The 24,005-nt window shown below is 38.2% G+C and overlaps 1 protein-coding gene across 3 annotated transcripts in view; it reads right to left on the reverse strand.

Moving 5' to 3' along the window:
- Nucleotides 1-21,370, reverse strand: part of FAM172A (family with sequence similarity 172, member A) — a 499,710-nt gene extending 478,340 nt beyond the window's left edge. Inside the window, exon 1 of one of the 3 annotated variants that reach the window (XM_011944264.1) lies at nt 21,211-21,370. The gene's annotated coding sequence lies outside the window, so the exon portion shown is untranslated. The remainder of the gene's footprint in view (nt 1-21,210) is intronic. The other 2 variants (XM_011944266.1, XM_011944267.1) reach the window with 2 other exon arrangements.
- Between the last annotated feature and the right edge of the window lie 2,635 nt (nt 21,371-24,005).

Below are 24,005 nucleotides of genomic sequence, written 5' to 3' on the forward strand. Positions count from 1 at the left end.
TTGATGGGTGCTGAAGAGCTGATGGGTGCAGCACACCAACATGGCACAAGTATACATATGTAACAAACCTGCATGTTATGCACATGTACCCTAGAACTTAAAGTATAATTAAAAAAACAAAAAAAAAGAAAAAAAACTTGACTTAAAAAATAATAATATCTTACATCTTATAATATTTTAAAATGCAACTATTGGGCCAGGCACAGTGGCTCACACCTATAACCCCAGCACTTTGGGAGGCCAAGGCGGGAGGATTGCTTGAGGCCAGGAGTTCAAGACCAGCCCTGGCAACATAACAAGACAGTATATCTACAACAAATTTAAAAATTAGGCAGATGCATGCGCATGTTCTTGTAGTCCCAACTACTTGGGACGCTGAGGTAGCAGATATCAGGTGTCTGACATTACACTAGGCCATGATCATGCCACTGTGCTCCATCCTGGGCAACAGAGCAAGACCCTGTCTCAAAAAAGTAATAAAATGTAAAATAAAATACAATACAACTAAGCTCTTCTGAAAATGTCAAGTGCCATTTAAGCATTTTTCTTTGTCTGGCATATTTCCACTAGTAAGTATAATAAGTAAAATCAGCCTTTGAATATGTGTAAGAAATTGAATTTGTAAAAATGCTGGGCTAAGGGGCAGTTATAAGCACCTTGCAAATGAAAAATGAAGGCTGAGAATTCAATTTAAAATAATCTGTCCTTTTGGTTGCTAAAGGATGGGTTCATTTAATTATAAAAGAGTATTTCCCACAGACGGTTATCTCTCAGTCTTTCAACATGATGTAAAAATGGACTTCAATTCCGAGAAAAAAATAATAATTTTCCTTGTTTTTCCAAAATAAGGTGAAAAAGGAAAATGCTGTAACAGCAGCCACTGGAGGGAGGACTGGATGTTAGAATAAGAATAAAGCAAGCATAAAACATTTATTTGGTGCTTTGTCTGAACATAACATTTTGTTAAACTCATTTCTATTTGTTTAAGTGACAAATGCTGAAAATACTGCTTTTTCTGCATGAGAGTTAAACTTCCTTTCACTGAAAAACAGATGTTGTTTCAAGTGTCCTTTATTGGTACACAAATCAGCAGTGAGAAAATTATAAAGCTGCCTGGACTGACAAAGAACTAGCGCTATCGCTTAGTCTAAGAATATATTTAAAGGCCTATGCTTAACTTTAAATGTCTATATTTTTGTTCCTTTGAAATACCATCCACTCAGTTTGCTAGAAGACTGCAGGTACTATTTTGTCTTTAAATAAATACCTGAAATCTGGCTATCAATAAATTAGGAGACCTTTTTAAAAACCTGTGTCATTGCTCTCAATGTGGTTTAACGGGTTTTGTTTTTACTAAAAATACTCATATATTTTAATAATTATTGGTTTGAAACCATTTATACAAACACACACACACACACTCCAGAGGGATCCCAGAGTAAGCTGTAAGCCTCCAGTGCTTACCTTTTGCAGATAAGTAAGTATACAAACATATTATAATAAAGCAAGTTTAAATAAAGATTCCAAACACAAAATCACAGAACCGAAAGGGAATAGAAGTGAGCTCTTTCACAATTCTGGTTTCTATTGTAATAGTGGTTATACACTATACAATAGATGCCAGGCTTCTGGAAAGTTCTGAAATAATTCCAAACACAGCAAAATCCATTCTTTCCCTTTCAAAATGACTATTTACACAATCATTATTTTGGAGCTGACTTCTTAAACTCAAGAATCCTACTATGATTTAATCAATGAACCAACAAAACTTTCAGTCAGTTCTGAGTAAGAGCAATCCAGAAGAAAAAGCAAGAACTAAAACATAAAGAAAAACTCTGGAATAAATATATTAGAAGAGCACAGATGCTTTTCTAGTAGATTCATATGACTAGATATTCAATCGAATAAGGAATCCAATCTCAAAAATATGAATTTTTAAAAATGAATCAATATTGATTCTTCCTGTCCATGAGCATGTAATGTTTTTCAATTTGTTTGTGTCCTCTCTTATTTCCTTGAGCAGTGGTTTGTAGTTCTCCTTGAAGAGGTCCTTCACATCCCTTGTCAGTTGAATTCCTAGGAATTTTATTCTCTTTGTAGCAATTGTGAATGGGAGTTCACTATGATTTGGCTCCCTGTTAGTCTATTATTGGTGTATAGGAATGCTTGTGATTTCTGCACATTGATTTTGTATCCTGAGACTTTGCTGAAGTTGCTCATCAGCTTAAGGAGATTTTGGGATGAGACAATGGGGTTTTCTAAATATATAATCATGTCATCTGCAAACAGATACAATTTGACTTCCTCTCCTATTATTTAAATACCCTTTATTTATTTTTCTTGCCTGATTGCCCTGGCTACAACTTACGATACTATGTTGAATAGGAGTGGTAAGAGAGGCCATCCTTGTCTTGTGCTGGTTTTCAAAGGGAATGTTTCCAGCTTTTGCCCATTCAGTATGATATTGGCTGTTGGTCTGCCATAAATAACTCTTATTATTTTGAGATATGTTCCATCAATACCCAGTTAATTGAGAGTTTTTAGCATGAAGGGGTGTTGAATTTTATCAAAGGCCTTTTCTGCATCTATTAAGATAATCATGTGGTTTTTGTCATTGGTTCTGCGTATGTGATGGATTACATTTATTGATTTGTGTATGTTGAACCAGCCCTGCATCCCATATCATCACTAAAATTATCATCACTAAATTGCCTAGTAATTTTCCAATTCAGTAATAATTTATTTTCCATGTAAAGAAGGTGCTTCCTTTGGATTTATCAAAATAGGAATGCTTTAACAGTCCTTGAATTAAAAAAAAAAAGTAGTGAAAAATTAGCTTATGTAATTCAGTTCATTATTAAGGGCTGACCTGACTGAAAGTCTTTCTTCATTTCAAGAGAGAAAGAGAAAGGAAGTGAGCATGCAAAGAGAGAAACTTTACATTGCAATTAAAACAGTTAAAAACACAAACACATATGCTTGTTTTGATAAAAATAATTATACATGTTTCTTGTTGAGGAAATATATCCAGAATAAATAAGGTTGTTTTAAATAAATAGTTTGTTTTCAATTATGAAACTGAAATGTCTAAGTTCTTAGCAGTTACTGCAGTATTACTAATACAAATAAAATTTCACCATTACAATCACTCACTGTTTCAAAATAATGAGTTATTACCTATAAATAATATTCTAGTCACAACCATCTGTCAAATACTTAGCACAAACTGATTTAACATATTGGCCACCTTGAAGAAAGTAGTTAAAGACCATGAAAGAACAGATCATTAATGCTTCAAGGCCAGAGGGAAGAGACTCAAATGGCCTCCAGTGAAATCAACTTTGTTCGTAGGCAGTGAAGCCCTGTAAGTCATACCTTATACTGAATGAATAGCGGAGACTGAAGCAAACTGGAAAATATATTGCTCATCTCAAGGGAGTTCTGACTTGCCACACTGTTCCCATACAGAATGGAGCCCCAGTGTGACTAGAACTTCGTATTTTTCAGAAGAAATCAAAAGCCCAACTTTTACTTAAATTAGGTAGAAACTAATTTTTAAATATTTAAGATTATGGAGACTCACTTAGTTTGGGGGTCTCCAATTTGTAAACTCTGCTCTGTGTAACATTATAGTGAGTATAATCGACTGATATTCTCCTATACAGCTTAGCAACATCTAGGCCAAAAACAGATATACCATTAATAAAAATAAGATTCCAATGATCCAAGAAAATAGTAAGCCTTCAGAAAGTAGACTCATATCAAAAATACTTTCCAAAACCAAGCTTTCATGATTCTCTCCACTTTGCAACAGTTGAACTATGACTTTCTTATACTGGCACAAGTGCTGACACCTCTTCAAAGCACTTGGCATTAGAAAAATAATAGGCAGGGTGCAGTGGCTCACACCTGTAATCCCAGCATTTTGAGAGGGTGAAGCAGGAGGATCACTTGACTAGCTTGGACAACATAGCAAAACCTTGTCTCTCCAAAAAAAAAAAAACTACAAAAAATAAGCCAGGTGTGGTGGCACATGCCTGTGGTTCTACCTACTCAGGAGTCTGAGGTAGGAAGATTGCTTGAGCCTGGGAGGTCGAGGCTACAGTGAGCTATGATAAAACTTTTAAATATGATAATATTTCCCTCTGCTCTTAGGTCTTTACCATCTATGTATATATCCTTGTGCTTGAAACTTCTTCATTTAAAAATCACGATGTATCTTCCCATACCACAGCGAAGTCTGGATAGCCTGGTTCCTGATACATCATGACTATCTAGGACTAACTCTAATGTCACTACTGGTAATTCTGTTCCTTGTCAACACCTAACTCCAAGTCTTACTTTTGTGTTTTTCATTTTTGTCTGTTATACACCTTCTTGAAATCTTACTGGTAAATTTCTATAATGTTATTCCATTTCAATTCTGTAAGTAAAAAACTTAAATGCTTATAATTCAAATATTATACTTAGTTCCTCAAATATGGATTCTGTCCTAGATTTTTCTATTTTCAACTGAAAAGATGTCTACCAAAATGCTTTCACCATGCCTAGAAAACAGTAGGAACGTATATACACACATAATTATGGATGAATATATATCTAATAGTTTGAGTTCTATTAGATGCTCCTTTGTTTTTTATACCTAATTGAAACATCCTTTAACTCTACAGCCCTACAAATACCTCAATGTAGCAGGTTATGGTAAATTCATTTTTTAAAATGTTCTAAAGGACACAGCTCCTTAAATCTGTGATAAATCTTATTAGAAGATAAATATTTTTAAGTGAACTCCTTTCTAAATGTAGGGGGGAAGCTTTATTGAATCTTCTTAAAACATGAACATAGGTATATTAGTTTTCTATAACCTTTCATTTCATCTTTCCTTCTACTTTCATATAACTGTGTTGTTTGCTCAGTCATTTAAGATATATAATCTAAAAGTCCTCATTGAGGTCTTTCTGATACATTTCTTTAAATTTTTTAATAATTTCAGATGACTCAACTTTAAAAGGAATATATAGGAAACCGTGCTCTACTAGATCACAAATAATCTAACTGCTAGTTAACAACAACAAAAAAGACTAGCTATCAATTAGTACATTAATCTGCTTGAGCGGCCATACAAAATACCACACATTGGGTAGGTTAAACAACAGAAATTTGTTTTCTTACAATCTGGAGGCTAGAAGTCCCAGAAAAAGATACAAAAGGATCAGTTTCTGGTGAAGACTCTCTTCCTGCCTTTCAGAAGACTACATTCTTACTGGATAAAGGGAGCGCTCTCTGGTGTCTCTTCTTATAAGGACACTAATCCTACTGGATCAGGGTTCTATCCTTATGACCTCATTTAACCTTAATGACCTCCTTATTCCAAATACAGTTACACTGTAGGTTATGGCTTCAACATATGAATTTTGGGGAAATTCAATTTAGTCAATAGCATTCTGCCACTGGCCTCCTCAAAATTCATGTATTTATCATACGCAAAATGCATTCATTCCATCCCAACAGCCCCAAAAGTCTTAACTGATTTCATCATCAACTCTAATGCCTAATGTCCAAAGTTTCATCTAAGTATCATCTAAATTAGGTATGGGTAAGAATGAGGTATGATTCACCCTAAGGCAAAATTCCTCTCCAGCTGTAAACCTGTGAAACATGACAAGTTATGTATTTCCAAAATACAACAGTGGGACAGGGAAACAATAGACATTGCCATTCCAAAAGGGGGACATTAGAAGAAAGAAAAGGGTGATGGGTTCCAAACAAGTGCCAAACTTAGGAAGGCAAATTCCACTCCATCATTACAGTTCAAGAATAATCTCCTTTGGTTTGACACTCTGTTCTGCAGGCCCTCTCTATTTTCCAGTTCCAAAGCCACATCTACATTTTTAGGTATTACAGCAACATCCCAATTCATGGTATTACAATTTGTATCAGTCTACTCAGGCTGCCATAACAAAACTGCATAGACTGGGTTGCTTAAACAAGATAAATTTATTTTCTCACAGCTCTTGAGGCTAGAAGTCCTAGATCAAGGTCCAGGAGGGTTGGTTGGTTTCTGACAAGGGCTCTTTTCCTGGTTTGCAGATTTTTACTTTCTCACCATGTCCTTACATGGTAAAGAGAAAGTGACCAGGAGAATGGCCTCTCTCATGTCTCTTCCTATGAAGACACTAATCCTATGGGGTCAAGGTCCCATCCTCTGACCTCATTTAACCTTAATTAAACCAAACGCAATCATACTGGGGTTAGGGTTTCAATACACAAACTGGAGGGACATAATTCAGTCAATAGCAATTAGAAAGGAAAGTATCAGGGGATTGTATTATGTTTAGGGACATTTGTATTATAAAATTCTTGATATTTTCCCCAATATCCTCTAATCTTAGAAGATGCATTACTTCAACAGCATTGTATGTTTATCGCTGCTTTCAAACTGAAAGGCCAATTTTGTCCTAAATTAGAGAAAGAAAGAAGCAGAGAAAGATGATGCAAAGGGTTTTTTGCACCTACAGACATAGACAGAACAATCCACAAAAGAAACTACCCCACTTCTCATACCACTGTAAGTTCAGAGGATTCCCAAAACTATTCTCAGTTTCCATAATTTGCTGGAAAGACTCACGGAACTCACTGAAAGCTATTCTATTCACAGTTAGTTTATTACAGGGAAAGGATATAGATTAACAGGAGCAAAGAAAAGAAGCACATAAGACAGACTAGGAGGGTACCAAACATGGAACTGCCATTGTCCTCTCCCCACGACATCATGGTCATGTCATTCTCCTGCTGTCTGTTTAACAATACACACAGAGTATTGCCAACTAGGAAGGCTCACAGAAGACAGAGTATTCAGTGTTTTTCTTGGGGCTCTGTTACTTAGGCATGAATGACTAATTGACTGTCCACATGATTGAGGTCAGCCTCCAGGTTAACTGATATCACTTAACCAAAAGCCCCACCCTAAGTCACATAGTTAGCATTTCTGGCATGGGCAGCCCCCACCTGAAGACTATAATAGACATAGCCAGCCCCAATCCTCAATCACACCATTAGTGTGGCCTAAGGCATTATCATCCGTAAAGTAAGAGCAAAGGCCAGACTTCCGTTTGGGCAAGATTATGTTTTTTACTATACAGAAGATAAGAGTAACCACTCAATAGTTCCTGTTGCTTACAGAGGCAAGTCCAAGCTCCTTGGCAAATTATACAAGCCTTCTCTGCCCACATCTTATGCACACAGACACATAGCCATCATGTGGCTCCTATTTCCTCCTTCAACTCCATCTCTCACTACAATCAAATTTTCTTCTCTAGTAACTGCAAATTCCTTTTTGTTTTTGCAAACATCAGACTGCTAAGAGCTATTTCTTCTATCTAGAATGTCTTTCTGCTTTATTTTAAATGATCCATCCTTAGATTCTCAACTTAACGATAATTTTCTCCAACCCCAGGAAAAGTTTTACAACACTCCCATAGTATCCTATACATATTTCCATCTATTGTAATACAAAACATTATACTAAAGTCTTACCTTCATAACAGACACCCAACCAGAAGGTAATATCCTCAAATATGAAGTTCAGATTGCCTTATGACTAGGTATACATCTATTACTGATTCGAATAATTGAAAATCTGCCTGACTCTTGCCATGTTTTTTTTCCCTTATCTAGATCTTAGGCCTTTCCCTGTTCATTTATCTCTCCCGCTCTCCATCTCTTCTGAGACCAGAGTCTTATCCCCATTCAGCCAATCCCTACTGAAAGAAATCCTTTCTTTTCTATCCCAACATCCTCAACCTGCCTAATCTGACCTTTCTTTCCATCAGTTCTCAGATACGACCATTTAATCAAAGTATTCAAATTACATCAGAGTGTATTAAACCAAATGGATCAAGATTATTAACAAAATTCCAAACTACTTAATTCCAGAGTCATTTCCATAGTACAGGCAAAAATGATGATAACAAGAAGAATGGGTAATTCAAATCAAGAGAGCATCTAATCTAACAATTAATTAATCTTTTGACATTTTTTACTTGCCTCATCTTAGGTTATAGTCTTGGTCACAATTGTAGCTTGCTCCACATTTTATATAAGCACATAAAACTAAGGTATGCTTTGTAGAGGAAAGGGGTATCACTTGTATGTCTTCATTAACTTGGATATTTACTCTGAATTATTCTTTTTAATACAAATAGTGTGTCTCCTGAGGTACAAGTACCTTTTCTACTGTTTTCTTATACTAGATTACATATGATGGCAATATGACTGGCGGGGAATAGGAATACTAGCTATATCCCAAGTAGTTAGTAGTTATACTGGTTGTTATAATCATCCCTGTAAAGAGCTATCAAAGGGCCTTACAAGGGCCCAAATCCACAGTCTTAGTGTTGTTAGCACCTCTTTAACTTCTGAGCAAAGCAAGGCTTGGTACATTATCAATCTAGACTATGATTAAAATAAATACACAGAGAAAGAAGAGCCACAATGGCCAGCTAGATGGAGGAAGAGCTTCTCCCATCGAGAGAACAGACCATCAAGAATACCAGCAAACTTCAAGAAAATCTTTGGGAGGAAGGCATTGAGAGTGAACAGAGAAAGGACACAGACCCTGGGCTGAATGAGGACGAAGCTAGGAACTCAACACAGGGTTGCCAAGCACCAGGATTCATTTCTGGCCTTGAGTGGCTCCTGGAGAAGGAGTGAGTTCAATAGGTGTGAGGTGGTCTACTCTCACCATAGACCTCCAGAATCCTAGCTACAGGAGACCTGATGACCCCTATGGACATTTGAGCTGGCAGTGAGAGCTGCTTGGAGAAGTGGCAGGGACAGGATTCCAGCCTGTGCGGAGCCCAGAGGCTTTGACATGGAAATGGCTACAGTGGAACACAGCTAGGGACGGCTATCTCCCAAAGCTCACCATGCTCCTCTAGGCGGCTTTAGCATATATTGACTGTCAGGCCTAGACAGAACAGGGCTAACTTGCCTGGGGGGACACAGCCAGTCTGATCTGAGCACCCCCACCCTGTCTGCCAGCCTCTACCAGTCACTGCCTGGCCAGATAAGCTTGCAGCATAGTCTCAGATATCCAACAGGGGCACTTCCCAATGGCCACCCCCACAGCTCATCAGCTGGCAGATGTCACCTAACCATCAGAGAACTTCTGCAGATGGGCTCTGATATGGTTTGGCTATGTCCCCACCCAAATTTCATCTTGAATTCCCATGTGTTGTGGAAAGGACCCGGTGAGAGGTAATGGAATCATGGGAGCATGTCTTTCCCATGCTGTTCTCATGATAGTGAATAAGTCTCACAAGATCCGATGGTTTTAAAAGTGGGAGTTTCCCCACACAATCTCTCTCTTTGCCTGCTTCCATCCATGTAAGATGTGACTTGCTCCTCCTTGCCTTCTACCATTATTGTGAGGCCTCCCCAGCCATAAGTAACTATAAGACCATTAAACCTCTTTATTTTGTAAATTGCCTGGTCTCAGGTATGTCTTTATCAGCCTCATGAAAACAAACTGATACAGGCCCCTGTCAGCACACACCTGCCCACAGCCTCCCCACACTGCTTTGCCAGTATGCACATGCCCACAACCTCTCTCCACTGCTTTGACGTAACACCCCTAACCGCACCACCCACTGCTGTGGCACACGAACACAGACCCTTCTGTCACAGGCCTAATGAAGGGCTTTTGTCGGCACCCTCCATGGGAGTGCTACTACCAGTGAACTGGGACCACCTCAGCTCCTCCAGCACAGCAGGTGCTTAACCTCAGGGGGTCAGAGAACAAAGCTGTGGCCCTAGTGGCAACCCTCCAGGGTTAGTTAGAGCATGCAGCCCAGGAGTGCTGAGCTGAACCTTGGTTCCCTGAAATCATCCAGAAATGAAGACAGCTGACTGAAACCAACTTAAAGAACAGTCAAACCCTCAAAGGCATCAAGAAGTATAAAAGCAAAAAGGCCCATCCAAAGGACAGCAACGACAAAGATTAAAGGAACATCCGGCCACAAAGATGAAGAACCAGTGGAAGGACTCTGGCAACTCAAAAAGTCAGTGTCTCTTGGACCACAGCACAATAAAAACATAAGTCAACACAATGAAAATCACTCAAAACCATACAAATACATAAAAATTAAACAACATGCTCCCAAATGACTTTTGGGTACATAATGAAATTGAGGCAGAAATCAAGAAGTTCCTTGAAAATAATGAGAACAAAGATAGAACATACCAGAATCTCTGGGACATGAGTAAACAATGTTTAAATGGAAACTCAAAGCATTAAATGCCCACATCAAAAAAACTAGAAACATCTCAAATTAACAACCTAACTTCACAACTGAAAGAAAGAGAGAAACAAGAGCAAATCAATCCCAAAGCTAGAAGACAAGAAATCACAAAGATTAGAGCTGAACTGAAGGAAATCAAAACACAAAAAAACCATTCAAAAGATCAACAAATTAAGGAGTTGATTTTTTGAAAAAAAATAAAATAGGCCACTAGCTAGGCTAATTACGAAGAAAAAAGAGAAGATCCAAATAAACACAATTAGCAATTACTAAGGGAATGTTACTACTGACCCCACAGAAACAAAAACAACCATCAGAAACTACTATTAACATCCCTCTACACAAACAAACTAGAAAACCTAGGTATGATGGATATATTCCTGGACACGTGCACTCTTCTGAGACTGAGCCAGAAAGACACAGATTCCCTCAACAGACCATTAACAAGCTCCAAAATTGAATCACTAATAGCCTACCAACCAAAAAAAGCCCAGGACCTGATGGAGTCATAGCCACATTCTACCAGATATACAAAGAAAAGCTGGTACCATTCCTACAGAAACTATTCCAAAAAACTGAGGAGGATGGACTTCTCCCCAACTCACTCTATGGGGCCAGCATTACCTTGATCTAAAATCTGGCAGTGAAACAACAAAAAAAGAAAACTTCAGGCCAATATCTTTGATGAACACTGGTGCAAAAACCCTCAACAAAATACGTGCAACCCAAATCCAATAGCACATCAAAAAGCTAATCCACCATGATCAAGGAGGCTTCATCCCCAGGATGCAAGGCTGGTTCAACATACAAAAATCAATAAATGTGATTTATCACACAAGCAGAACTAAAGACAAAAGCCATATGGTTATTTCAACAGGCTTTTGATAAAATTCAACATCCCATCATGTTAAAAATTCTCAATAAGCTAGGTATTGAAGGAACATATCTCAAAATAATGAGACACATCTATGAGAAACCCACAGTCAACATTACATGGAACGGGCAAAAGCTGGAAGCATTCCCCCGAAAAACGGCACAAGATAAGGATGCCCTCTCTCACCACATGTATTCAACTTAGTATTGGAAGTCCTAGCCAGAGCAATCAGATGAAAGGAAGAAATAAAGGGCATCCAAATAGGAAGAGAGAAAGTCAAACTACCTGTTTGCAGATGACATGATTCTATATTGAGAAAACCCCATAGTATGAGTCCAAAAGCCCCTTCAGCTGATAACCTCAGCAAAGTTTCAGGATACAAAATCAATGTACAAGAATCAGTAGCATTCCTATATACCAACAACAACCAAACTGAGAGCCAATTCAGAATGGCCATCCCATTCAAAACTGCCACACACACACACACACACACAAATACCTAAGAATACAGCTAATAAGGGAGGTGAAAGATCTCTACAATGAGAATTACAAAACACTGCTGAAAGAAATCAGAGATGACACACAAATAAATGGAAAAACATCCCATGCTGGTGGAAAGGAAGAATCAGTATCACTAAAACGGCTACTGCCTAAAGCAATTTATAGATTCAATGCTATTCCTATCAAACTACCAAAGGCATTCTTCACAGAACTAGAAAAAAATATTTTAAAATGTTTATGGAACCAGAAAAGCAATTTTATGGCTCAAACAGCCAACACAATACTAAGCAAAAAGAATAAAGCTGGAGTATCATGTTACCTGACTTCAAACCATACTACAAGGCTACAGGGATCAAAACAGCATAGTATGGGTACAAAAACAAGCATATAGACCAATAGAACAGAATAAAGAGCCCATAAATAAGGCCACACATCTACGACTATCTAATCTTTGACAAAGCTGACAAAAACAAGAAAAGGGGAAAAGACTCCCTATTCAAAAAATGGTACTGAGATAAGTGGCAAGCCATATGCAGAAGACTGAATCTGGACCCCTTCCTTATACCATATACAAGAATAGACCCAAATGGATTAAAGACTTAAATGTAAAACCCAAAACTATAAAACCCCTGGAAAATAACCTAGGCAATACCATCCTGGACCTAGGAATGGGCAAAGAATTCATGGCAAAGACACCAAAAGCAATCACAACAAAAGCAAAAACTGACAAACGGAATCTAATTAAACTTAAGAGCTTCTGCACAGCAAAAGAAACTATCAGCAGAGTAAACAGATAACCTACATAATGGGAAAAAAATCTGTCTTAGTCAGATGCATAGTTGGCAAAAATCAAGAATCAGGAGAAAGTCCAGCATCCACAAGGAACTTAAACAACGTTGTAAGAGAAAAACAAACAACCCCATTAAAAGTAAACAAAAGACATGAACAGATACTTCTTAAAAGACATACATGTGGCCAAAAAGCATATGAAAAAAAGCTCAATATCACCGATCATTAGAGAAATGCAAATCAAAACCAGAACGAGACACCATCTCACACCAGTCAGAATGGTTATTATTAAAAAGTCAGAAAATAACATATGCCAGCAAAGTGGTGGAGAAAAGAGAACCCTGATACATTGTCGGTGGGAGTGTAAATTAGTTCTACCATTGTGGAAAGCAGTATAGCTTTTCCTCAAAGAGCTAAAAGCAGGGCTACCATTTGATGCTGCAATACCGTCACTGGGTATACACTCAGAGGAAGAATATCTACCATAATGACACAGGCACGTGAATGTTCACTGCAGTACTGTTCACAACAGTAAAGACATGGAATCAAACTAAATGCCCATCAATCACAGACTAGATAAAGAAAATGTGGTAGATACACACCATGGAATATTACGCAGCCATAAAACAAAAAATGAGATCATGTCTTCTGCGGGAACATGGATGAAGCTGGAGGCTATCATCCTTAGCAAACTAACACAGTAACTGAAAACCAAATACTGCATGTTCTCACTTATAAATGGGAGCTAAATGATGAGAACTTATGAACACAAAGAAAGCAACAACAGACACTGGGGTCTACTTAAGAGAGGGAGGTGAGGAGGAGGGCAATGTGCAGAAAAGATAACTATTGGGTACTGAGCTTAATACTTGGGTGATGTAATAATACGTACAACAAACCCTATGACACATGTTATCTATGTAACCAACCTACACATGTATTCCCAAACCTAAAATATTTTTTTTAAAAAAAGGAATAACCAGAAAAAAAAGAATACTAAAGCCCTCCCCATCATAGTGTAAATAATGAATAATTACAAAATGAAACTTTCCTCCTGAAAATTAGCTTTAACTATGTTATAGCATAGGAAGTAATAAATATCAATAATTCCAAAGTAAAAAAAAAAAAAAAAAGTCAGCGTGTTTTCCTACCTCCAAATGACTGCACCAGCTGCCTAAGAATGGTTCTTAACTAGTCTGAAACTATAGACATAGAATTCAGAATGTGGATGGCAAGGAGAATCATCAAGATTCAGGAGAAAGTTGAAACTCAATTCAAGGAATCCAATAAAACAATACAAGAACTTAAAGATGAAATAGTCATTTTAAGAAGGAACCAAACTGATGTGATAGAGCTGAAAAACTCACTAAAAGAATTTCATAATGCAATCGGAAGTGCTCAGAAGAGACAAAACTGAGGAAAGAATCTCAAAGTTCAAAGACCAATTCTTCAAATGAACTCAATCAGACAAAAATAAAGGCAAACGAATAAAAAGAATGAACAAAACCTCCTAAAAATATGGGATTATGTAAACAGACCAAACATATGACACATTGGCACTCCTGAAAGAGAGAGACAGAGAGAAAGCAACTTAGAAAACATAATTAAAAATTATGAAAATTTCCCTAACTTTACTGGGGAGGTAGACATTCAAATTCAGGAACTGCAGAGAACCCCTGTAAGATGCTATTCAAGACAATCATCCTGAAGACAAAAAGTCATCAGATTCTCCATGGTCAAAGTGAAAGAAAAAATCTTAAAGGGAGCTAAAAAGAAGGTAGAGGTCACCTACAAAGGGAACCCCATCAGGCTAACAGATGACCTTTCAGCAGAAATCCTACAAGCCAGAAAAGATTGGGGACCTTTATCCAGCATTCTTAAAGAAAGGAAATGCTAACCAAGAACTTCACATCCAGCCAAACTATCCTTCATTACGTGAAAGATAAATAAAATCCTTTTCAGATAAGCAAATACTAAGGGAATTCACTACCACCAGACCTGCCTTATAAGAGGTCCTTATGGAAGCACTAAACATGAAAATGAAAGGCCATTACTGGCCACCACAAAAACACACTTAAGTACACAGACCATTGACACCATAAAGCAACTACACAATCAAGTCTACGTAACAAGCAGCTAACATCATAATAGGATCAAATTTTCACGTATCAATAATGACCCTTAATGTAAACGGACTAACTACACCACTTAAAAGACACAGAGGGCAATTTGAATAAAGAAACAAGACCTAACGATATACCATCTTCAAGAGACCCACATCACATGCAATGATATGCACAGACTCAGAGTAAAGGATACAGAAAAATCTATCAAGCAAACAGAAAACAGAAAAAGAGGCAGATTGCTCTTTTAATTTGAGACAAAACAGACTTGAAAGCAACAATAATCAAAAAGGACTAAGAAGGGCATTAGATAATGATAAAAGGTTCAATTCAACATGAAAATTAACTATCCTAAATACACATGCATCCAACATTGGAGCACCCAGATTCATAAAATAAGTTCTTAGAGACCTACAAAGAGACTTAGATAACCACGCAATAATAGCGGAAGATTAATAGTGGAAGATCTCATCTTGACACCCACTGACAGTACCAGACAGATCATCGCGACACAAAACAAAGATATTTAGGACCTAAACTTGACACTTGACCAAACAGACCTAATAGACATCTACAGAACACTCCACTCAACTACAACAGAATATACATTCTTCTTATCTGCACATGACACATAATGTAATATTGACCACACACTCAGCCATAAAGGAATTCTCAACAGATTTAAAAAAAAAAAACTTAAATTATACCACACTCTCAACCACAGTACAAGAACAGATCTCCAAAATCATATAATTATGTAGAAATTAAACAATCTTTTCCTGAATGACTTTGGGTAAACAATGAAATTAAGACAGAATTCAAGATATTTTTTGAAACTAATGAAAACAAAGAAATGACATACCAGATTCTCTTGAGACACAGCTAAAGCAGTCTTCAAAGGAAAGTTTATAGCACTAAACACCTACATCAAGTAGTTAGAAAGATCTCAAATTAACAACCTAACATCACACCTAAAGCAACCAAAAAAAAAAAAACAAAAAACAAAAGTAAACTAACCCCAAAGTTAGCAGCAGAAAAAACCAAAATCAGAGCTTAACTGAACAAAACTAAGCCATGAAAAACTATACAAAACATCAATGAAACCAAAACGTGGTTCTCTGAAAGAATAAGTAAGACTGACAGACCACTAGCTAGACAAATAAAGAAAAAAGGAAAGAAGTCCAAATAAACACAATCAGAAATGACAAAGTGAAGATTACAACTGACCCCACAGAATTACAAAAACCCCTTGGAGACTATTATGGACACCTCTACATACACAAACTAGAAAACTTAGAGAAAATGGCTAAGTTCCTCAAAACATACAACCTCCCAAGATTGATCAGAAATAAATTGAAACCCTGAACAGACCAATAGTGAATTTCAAAATTGATTCAGTAATAAAAAGCCTACACCCAGAAGAAGCCCTGGAAAAGACAGATTGACAGCCAAATTCTACCCGACATATAAAGAAGAGCGGATACCAACCCTACTAAACTATTCGAAAAAATGAGAAGAAAGGACTCCCCGTCAAATCATTCTACGGAGCCAGCATCATTCTGATACCATAACTTTGTAGAAACACAATGAAAAAAGGAAACTTTAGGCCAATATCCCTGATGAATATAGATATAAGAATCCTCAACAAATACTAGCACACCAAAACCAGAAGTATGTCAAAAACCTAATCCACAACGATCAAGATGGCTTTATTCCTGTTACACAAGGTTGGGTCAACATATGTAAATCAGTAAACGTGATTCAACACATACACAAAACTAAAAACAAAAACCACATGATCATCTCAATAGATGCAGAAAAGGCATTCGATAAAATTTAACATCACTTCATGTTAAAAATTCTCAACAAACTAGACACTGAAGGAACATACCTTAAATAAAAAGACCCATCTATGACAAACCCACAGCAAACATCATACTAAATAGGAAAAAGCTAGAGACATTTCCCTTGAAAACCGGAAAAAGACAAGCATGCCCACTCTCACCACAACTATTCAACATAGCACTGGAAATTTCAGCCAAAGCAATTAGGCAAGAGAAACAAATGAAAGGCATCCAAATTAAGAGGAAGTCATACTATCTCTGTTCACAGATGATACCATTCTATACTTAGAAAACCTCACTCTCTCTACCCAACGGTTCCCAGATCTGATAAACAACTTCTGCATAGTTTCAGGATACAAAATTGATGCCAAAAAATCAGTAGCATTTCAGCAATAATGTCCAAGCTGAGAGTCAAATCAAGAATGCAATCCCATTCACAATAGCCACAAAAGAAATAAAATAACTAGGCATACAGCTCAACAGGGAGGTGAAAGATCTCTACAATGAGAATTACAAAACTTTGCTAAAGAAATCAGAAACAACACAAATGGAAAGATATTCCTTACTCATGGATAGGCCATTATTAAAATGCCCATGTTGCTCAAAGCAATTTACAGATTCAATGCTACTCCTATCAAGCTACCAATGACATTTTTCATAGAACTAGAAAAAATATCCAACATTCATACGGAACTGAAAAACAGCCTGAATACCCAAAACAATCCTAAGCAAAAAGAACAAAGCCAGAGGCATCACACTAACTGACTTCAAACTATACTACCAGGCTACAGTAACCAAAATGGCATGGTACTGGGGAAAAAAAAAAAAAAAAAACAGACACATAAAACAATGGAACAGAATAGAGAACCCAGAAATAAAGCCACACACCTAAAACCATCTGATCTTTGACAAAGTCAACAACAAGCAATGGGAAAAGGACTCCCTATTCAATAAAGAGTGCTGGGATAACTGCCCAGCCATATGCAGAACCCTTTCCTTTTACCATACACAAAAATCCATTCACGATGGATTAAAGACTTATATGTAAGGCCTAAAACCATAAATATTCTAAAAGAAAATCTAGGCAATACCATTCTGAACCTAGGCCCTGGAAAAGATTTCATATGAAGACTCCAAAAGCAACTGCAACAAAAACAAAAGTTGAAAAGAAAGACCTAATTAAACTAAAGAGCCTCTACACAGCAAAAGAACGTATCAACAGAGTAAACAGACAACCTACGGAATGGGAGAAAAAATGTGCAGACTATGCATCCTACAAAGGTCCCACAGCCAGGATCTCTAAGGAACTTAAATTAACAAGCAAAAAAACCCATAAAAAATGGGCAAAGGACATGAACAGACAATTCTCAAAAGATATACACATGGCCAACAAGCATATGAAAAAATGCTCAACATCACTGAGTTTTAGAAAAATGCAAATCAAAACCAAAATAAGAACCATCTCACATCAGTTGGAATGGCTGTTATTAAATATTCAAAAAATAACAGCTGCTGATGAGATTGTGGAGAAAAGTGAATGCTTATACAGTGGTGGGGGGAATGTAAATTTCAGCCACTGTGGAAAGCAGTTTGGAGATTTCTCAAAGCTAAAACAGAAAGAACTGCCATTCAATTCAACAATCCCACTCCTGGGTACACACCCAAAGGCATATAAATCATTCCAATAAGAAGACAACATAAGGCCGGGCGTGGTGGCTCAAGCCTGTAATCCCAGCACTCTGGGAGGCCGAGACGGGCGGATCACGACGAGGTCAGGAGATCGAGACCATCCTGGCTAACATGGTGAAACTCCGTCTCTACTAAAAAAAAATACAAAAAACTAGCTGGGCGTGGTGGCGGGCGCCTGTAGTCCCAGCTACTCGAGAGGCTGAGGCAGGAGAATGGCGTAAAACTGGGAGGCGGAGCTTGCAGTGAGCTGAGATCCGGCCACTGCACTCCAGCCTGGGCGACAGAGCCAGACTCCACCTCAAAAAAAAAAAAAAAGAAAAAAAAAGACAACATGTACTCATATGGTCATCACAGCACTATTCAAAAAAGCAAAGACGTGGAATCAACCTACATACCCATCAACAATGGACTGAACAAAGAAAATGTGGCACGTATACACCATGGAACACCACACAGCCATAAAAAAGAATAAAATCATGTCCTTTACAGTAGCATGGATGGAGCTGGAGGCCATTATTCTATGTGAATCAATGCAGGAAAAAAAAAAAAAATACAAAATGTTCTTACTTACACGTGTGAGCTAAATATTAAGTACACATGGACAAAGGGAACAGTACACAATGGGGTCTACTTCAGGGTGGAGGTTGGGAAGAGGATAAGAATTGAAAAACCACCGATCTGGTCACTGCACATGTACCCCCTGAACTAAAATAAAAGTTGGAAAGGAATAAAGGTTTAAAAATAAAATAAAATCTAGTTTCTTAGCAATTTCCAAGTAAAAAATAAATAATCTGATATGAAGAAATGGAAATATACAGTAATGCTTTACTTTGATGGTCTTGACAGTGTCATTTTCTCTGAAGCAAAAATTATCTCAATTATGTATATTACAAAAGAGATCATTTCCTCCAAATGGAGACAACAAACAATATTAGAGAAAGCAGCATAGCATTTTTGTCTCTAATTTCTCTGTAACTTAGCTGTGAAACCTTGAGTAAGTCAGTCATCTGCCATCTCATCTGTAGTAAATTAATCAATTTTAATTTGCCAAGGAGTTATAAGTAAAATTGTGATACAATTTTTCATTCATTAAACTAAAGCAAAGTAATTGATTTAAATGAGATTTATAACTGAAATAGCTCAATGTAGCACCCCCAAGAGTATCTAATAAATTATGACAGTGTACAAAACATCCAATAGTTAAAAAAAAAAAAGACGTTGTTACCTTGAACTTATGGGCAATTGGACATTCTAGATGTTTTAAAATGCCCTTCCTTCTTACCAGATTATATTTACAATTTTTTTTACAGTTTTGGACATTGTTAAATTACACACTCAAATTACTCAATTGAAATCATTATGAATAGAAATTATGCGGCACATGATCTGAACAACTTGGCTCACTGCAACCTCCACCTCCCTGGTTCAAGCAATTCTCCTGCCTCAGTCTCCAGAGTAGCTGGGAATACAGGTGTACGCCACCACACCCGGCTAATTTTTTTGTATTTTAGTAGAGACAGGGTTCACCGTGTTGCCCAGACTGGTCTCGACCTCCAGAGCTCAGGCAATCCGCCAGCCTCGGTCTCCCAAAATGCTAGGATTACAGACATGAGCCACCGCGCCCAGTCTTTCTCTATACCTCTTAATCACTACTCGTTATGTATTTACTTGTTAATTATACTTCTCCATTCATTAGAATGTAAGTTCCAGGAGCAAAAGGACTTTCTATTTTGTTCACGACCGTCTTCTCAGCACCTGAATACTATCCCGCACACTGAAGGTTGCCAGTAAATATCTGCTAAATGAATAAATAGGTGGGAGCTCATGGTGTCCCTCTTGGCCTTGGTACTATTTATTTTACCATATGGAGCAGCCATAGCTGGAAAACATCCAGAGCTTTTCAGTGTAGGGTTCACTGGTTAAGGGGAAGTAAGGCCTAGTTGAAAATTCGGAAAGAAGTCTGGTACCAGCACTGTCACTGAGGCCTTAATGAAGCAGATCCAAAAATATTCTCTTACTCAACACCCTAACTCTTCAGTGTAGGGTTCACTGGTTAAGTGGAAGTAAGGCCTAGTTGAAAATTCTGAAAGAAGCCTGATACCAGCAGATCCAAAAATACTCTCTTACTCAGTTTCTACATTCGCTAAATGTATACAGTGTAACTGTCCCTCGCATTGTAGGATAAAGAATACACCTTATCAATGCGATATTTGTTACGCAATATACAGCATGCGTTAATACAAACGATGTCATGTACTGCATTAAAAAATCGCATTGATATTTTGATAAATATACAAGGCACTTGCAGACAAAAACCAGAGAATTTTTCCCTCTACTGCAGACAGAAACCAGAGAATTTTTCCCTCTACAGCTTTTTTGAGGATTTGGGAGAAACGGACAAATGCAACATTGCATGTCATTAAATACAGCACATCCAAAACACAAATAACGAGTTTCTTGGCCCAACAGATATAGACCCTGGAGCACTAAAAGAATATGTTAAACACCTGGATGAGGGAAAGAGAAGACTGCTTCCAAAACATACATACTTTATTTCAAAGTCAAAAGTATTCAACACTTAATTCATACATTCATACTGCATTCCAGAGAAACGTCCCACCCCCGCCCATGCATGTTACAAGTTTTGAGAGTATTTTATAACTGCACTTTAATCCGTCTGCAGCGAACGACTTCTGGTAAAGCGCTAGCAGTTAATAACACATTTTGTAGGAAAAAAAAAAAATTAATACAAGAACCACAATACCTCCACTCCCAAGAAAGCGGAGGAGGGCCCATTACTCTGTCTCCAGGGACTCCCAGAATCCCGTACGCCCCGATATAAGGAAAGTCATCCAGGCAACACATGTGTCGCTCCCGCCTGGAAGTTGGAAATCGCACATGGGACCTGCCCATTAGCGGGGACCCAGACACAAGTCAGAGGTGTCCGCAGGGAATGCAGCGTGGTTCCTGACAGCTTCGGGCCCCAGGGCCAGCGACCCCCGCCTGAGCCCGACTCAGGCCAGCCCCCTCCTCAGATTTCGACCCGGGCCTGCCCCCGGAGCTTACATCCCCGCAAACGGCAGTCCTACCTGAGCTCTGCCCCCAGCTACAGGGCTGAGGGGGCAGGCGGGAGGAGGCGTGGCCTTCCAGTTCGCCAGTCGAACTCCCTCGTGCGGTTGTTAGACTTTCCCTCTCGGGATCCGCGCCCCGACCAAGTTCGAGTTGCACTTCCGGGGTCTGCAGGAGACTGATACGTCATTACGCACGCGACGGCGGCGGCAGCGACAACCCGGAAATAGGCGGGGCGCAGGACCCAGGTAGGTTCCTGTGGTACTAAGTGGCATGGAGGAAGAAGCCCACGTGAATTAAGTAGTCCTCTTACGCACTGGCGGAATCTGCTCGCCCTTCCTTATGAAGTCTGCCTGGGTAGCTGTGGAGGACGAGTCCACCCTAAAGCCTCGTTCTTCCCGCGGAATTTTAACCATTCTGAGGATGTCCTCACAGCCAATTCCCCACTCCCCCACTCACAGTGTGTCAGATTTTACCATGTCCATTCAATTCCAGAAAAACCGGGAGGTCTAGATTTGGAAGATTAAATTTACTTTTGAATTATAACATGTAAAATGGGAAGTTAATACTAGCATCCTAATGACAAAAGTTTTCTCATTATCATGCTTGACGCAGATGGGACTCTTACGGATATTAATATTTTTTCCGGAAACAGGTTTGAAAGGTATTTCAAGGATAAATCTGGGGAGAGGGATGGTAGCAACTGATTTTTAATTTTTAGATAGTACTCTCAGCGCATTTATTTAGTCTGTTAATGAGTTAGGCTAAACTAGACTCTGGGGAAACAAAGCTGAGTTAGACATTCTCTCCTCTGAGGCAGCTAAAGAGAAGGAAAGTCTGGTGGCTGGCAAGTAAACCAACAGTTATGTTCTTCAGAGAGGAGATCCCAGACTCTCTAAAGTATACTTCACTTCCACACTGTTTGTACTTCTTAATCTCCACTCCTTTCTTGTTTCCTTCATAAAAGTAGAATGCTATTCATTTATTTATTTGCAAATGTACCCTGCCCCCCTAAAATGTAAAGTCATTGATGGTAGTGACCTTACCTTGTCTTTTTAATGAATCTCAGGCATTGCAAGACTGTTAGGGCTTCATTTCGGGAAAGAACTCGAATGGTTTGTAGAGTGACACTTTATACTGAAGAGGAAGGCAACAGCCAGATTCTGAAAAGCTTTATATATCATGCTGAGTAATTTGATTTTCTGCTGCAGACAACTGGAGAAACTGAAGGACTGTTGAACAGAGGAGGGAAACATTTTTATTTTGGTAGACTTTTGCAACAGTGACAAATTATATTAAAAAGATAAGGCTCCCAAAAATGTATAATCCCAGTTTAACCATGAGAAAAACATAAGACAAAATACCTGACCAGTACTACTCCAAACAGTTAAAGTCATGAGAAACAAGGAAAGTCTGAGAAACTGTCTGAGCCAAGAGGAGCCTAAAGAGACCAACTTTAATGTGGGATCCTGAAACGGAAATAGAACATAAGTGGGTAAACTAGTGAAAATTGAATAAAAACAGAATATACCAATGTTTACATAAAACATGGAGATTGGTCAAAAGATGAGTGACAGGACCTTTCAATGTTTCCAGGATAGAGGCCCACTCAAGGGTTAGGGGAAGGTACTTTGTTCAATAGTAAACTATTGAACAAATATAAGGGTGCTTCAGCCTACAATTCCAGCTGTACTTACATGGGAATGAATGAGCCTTCAGATTGTTCCTATCATAGAGTCTTTCAGCTGGGGTTCTAAATTTCATAAAGCAAAGACAAGCCATCCCCACTGTGCCCAGTTCTGAATTCCTGACCCACAGAAACAATTAGAATGAAAATGATTCTTGTTACTTTAAGCCAGTAAATTTTGGAGTGATTTTTCAGCAAAAGAAACTAATATGCTATATGACAACAGCCAATGAGTAAATATCCTTTCAAGTCCAATCCTGCCTAAGATGTCAAAATCAAGAATGAGGAGCTTATGTGCTAAAACAGAGTGAGTCCTTTCCTGTCCTTACTCTACCCTAAATGGTAGAGTAAACTCCTGCCTCAGCTGACCACAAAAAATATCTTCTGCAAATCTGTGAGGAGAAAGGAGGGAAAGCAACAAAAATTGTGTGTGGGCTTAGATGTTTTGTTAGAATTACAACAGCCCATGTGTAGCGTAGCAGAAACCATTACAATGATGACTACACAATATAGTACAAAAATTTCCCCTCATTGTAACCATAGTCATCTAAACTGTACAAGTTAGTTTATTTATAGTTTTAATTTATACATCTCTAGGGAAGCCAGAAACTTCAGTTTCTCTCCCCACTCCTCTTCTCTTGCACTTTAAAATCCTACTAAGACAAGGAAAAAGGAAAGGAAATTTGTTCCCTCCTGGCTAACAGCTGGTCCATCTTTGATCATTAGGATGATCAAAGAAATGTCCCTATACCATATTTGGCATATCCTCCTCCTATTCCAGACCACTTCCTTCGGAATCTGTCTTTTTATCAATCTACTCCGACCCTTCACATGAAATGATTTCAGTGACATACAGCAGACGGACACCTCCAAAAATACTATCAAGACTACATGTTGTTCATTTAAATTAAAAATAAAATGTAAACCTACTTATCATGACTAGGGCTCAGTGCCAACATTTTGACAGTTCAAGAATATCCATTAAGGAAAATATTCCTAATTAGATGCTAAGGGCAAAGCTGTGTCCAAACTAACCAACTCTATTAGAACGAGGTCTGGATGCTGACTTAAATTTGGAGAATCAAGTAACATTCCTGCCCTTGCCCAAGCCCAAGCAGGTATATGCTA

The sequence above is a fragment of the Colobus angolensis genome, unplaced genomic scaffold (genome assembly GCF_000951035.1).
Source record: "Colobus angolensis palliatus isolate OR3802 unplaced genomic scaffold, Cang.pa_1.0 Scaffold23, whole genome shotgun sequence".
Taxonomy (NCBI): domain Eukaryota; kingdom Metazoa; phylum Chordata; class Mammalia; order Primates; family Cercopithecidae; genus Colobus; species Colobus angolensis.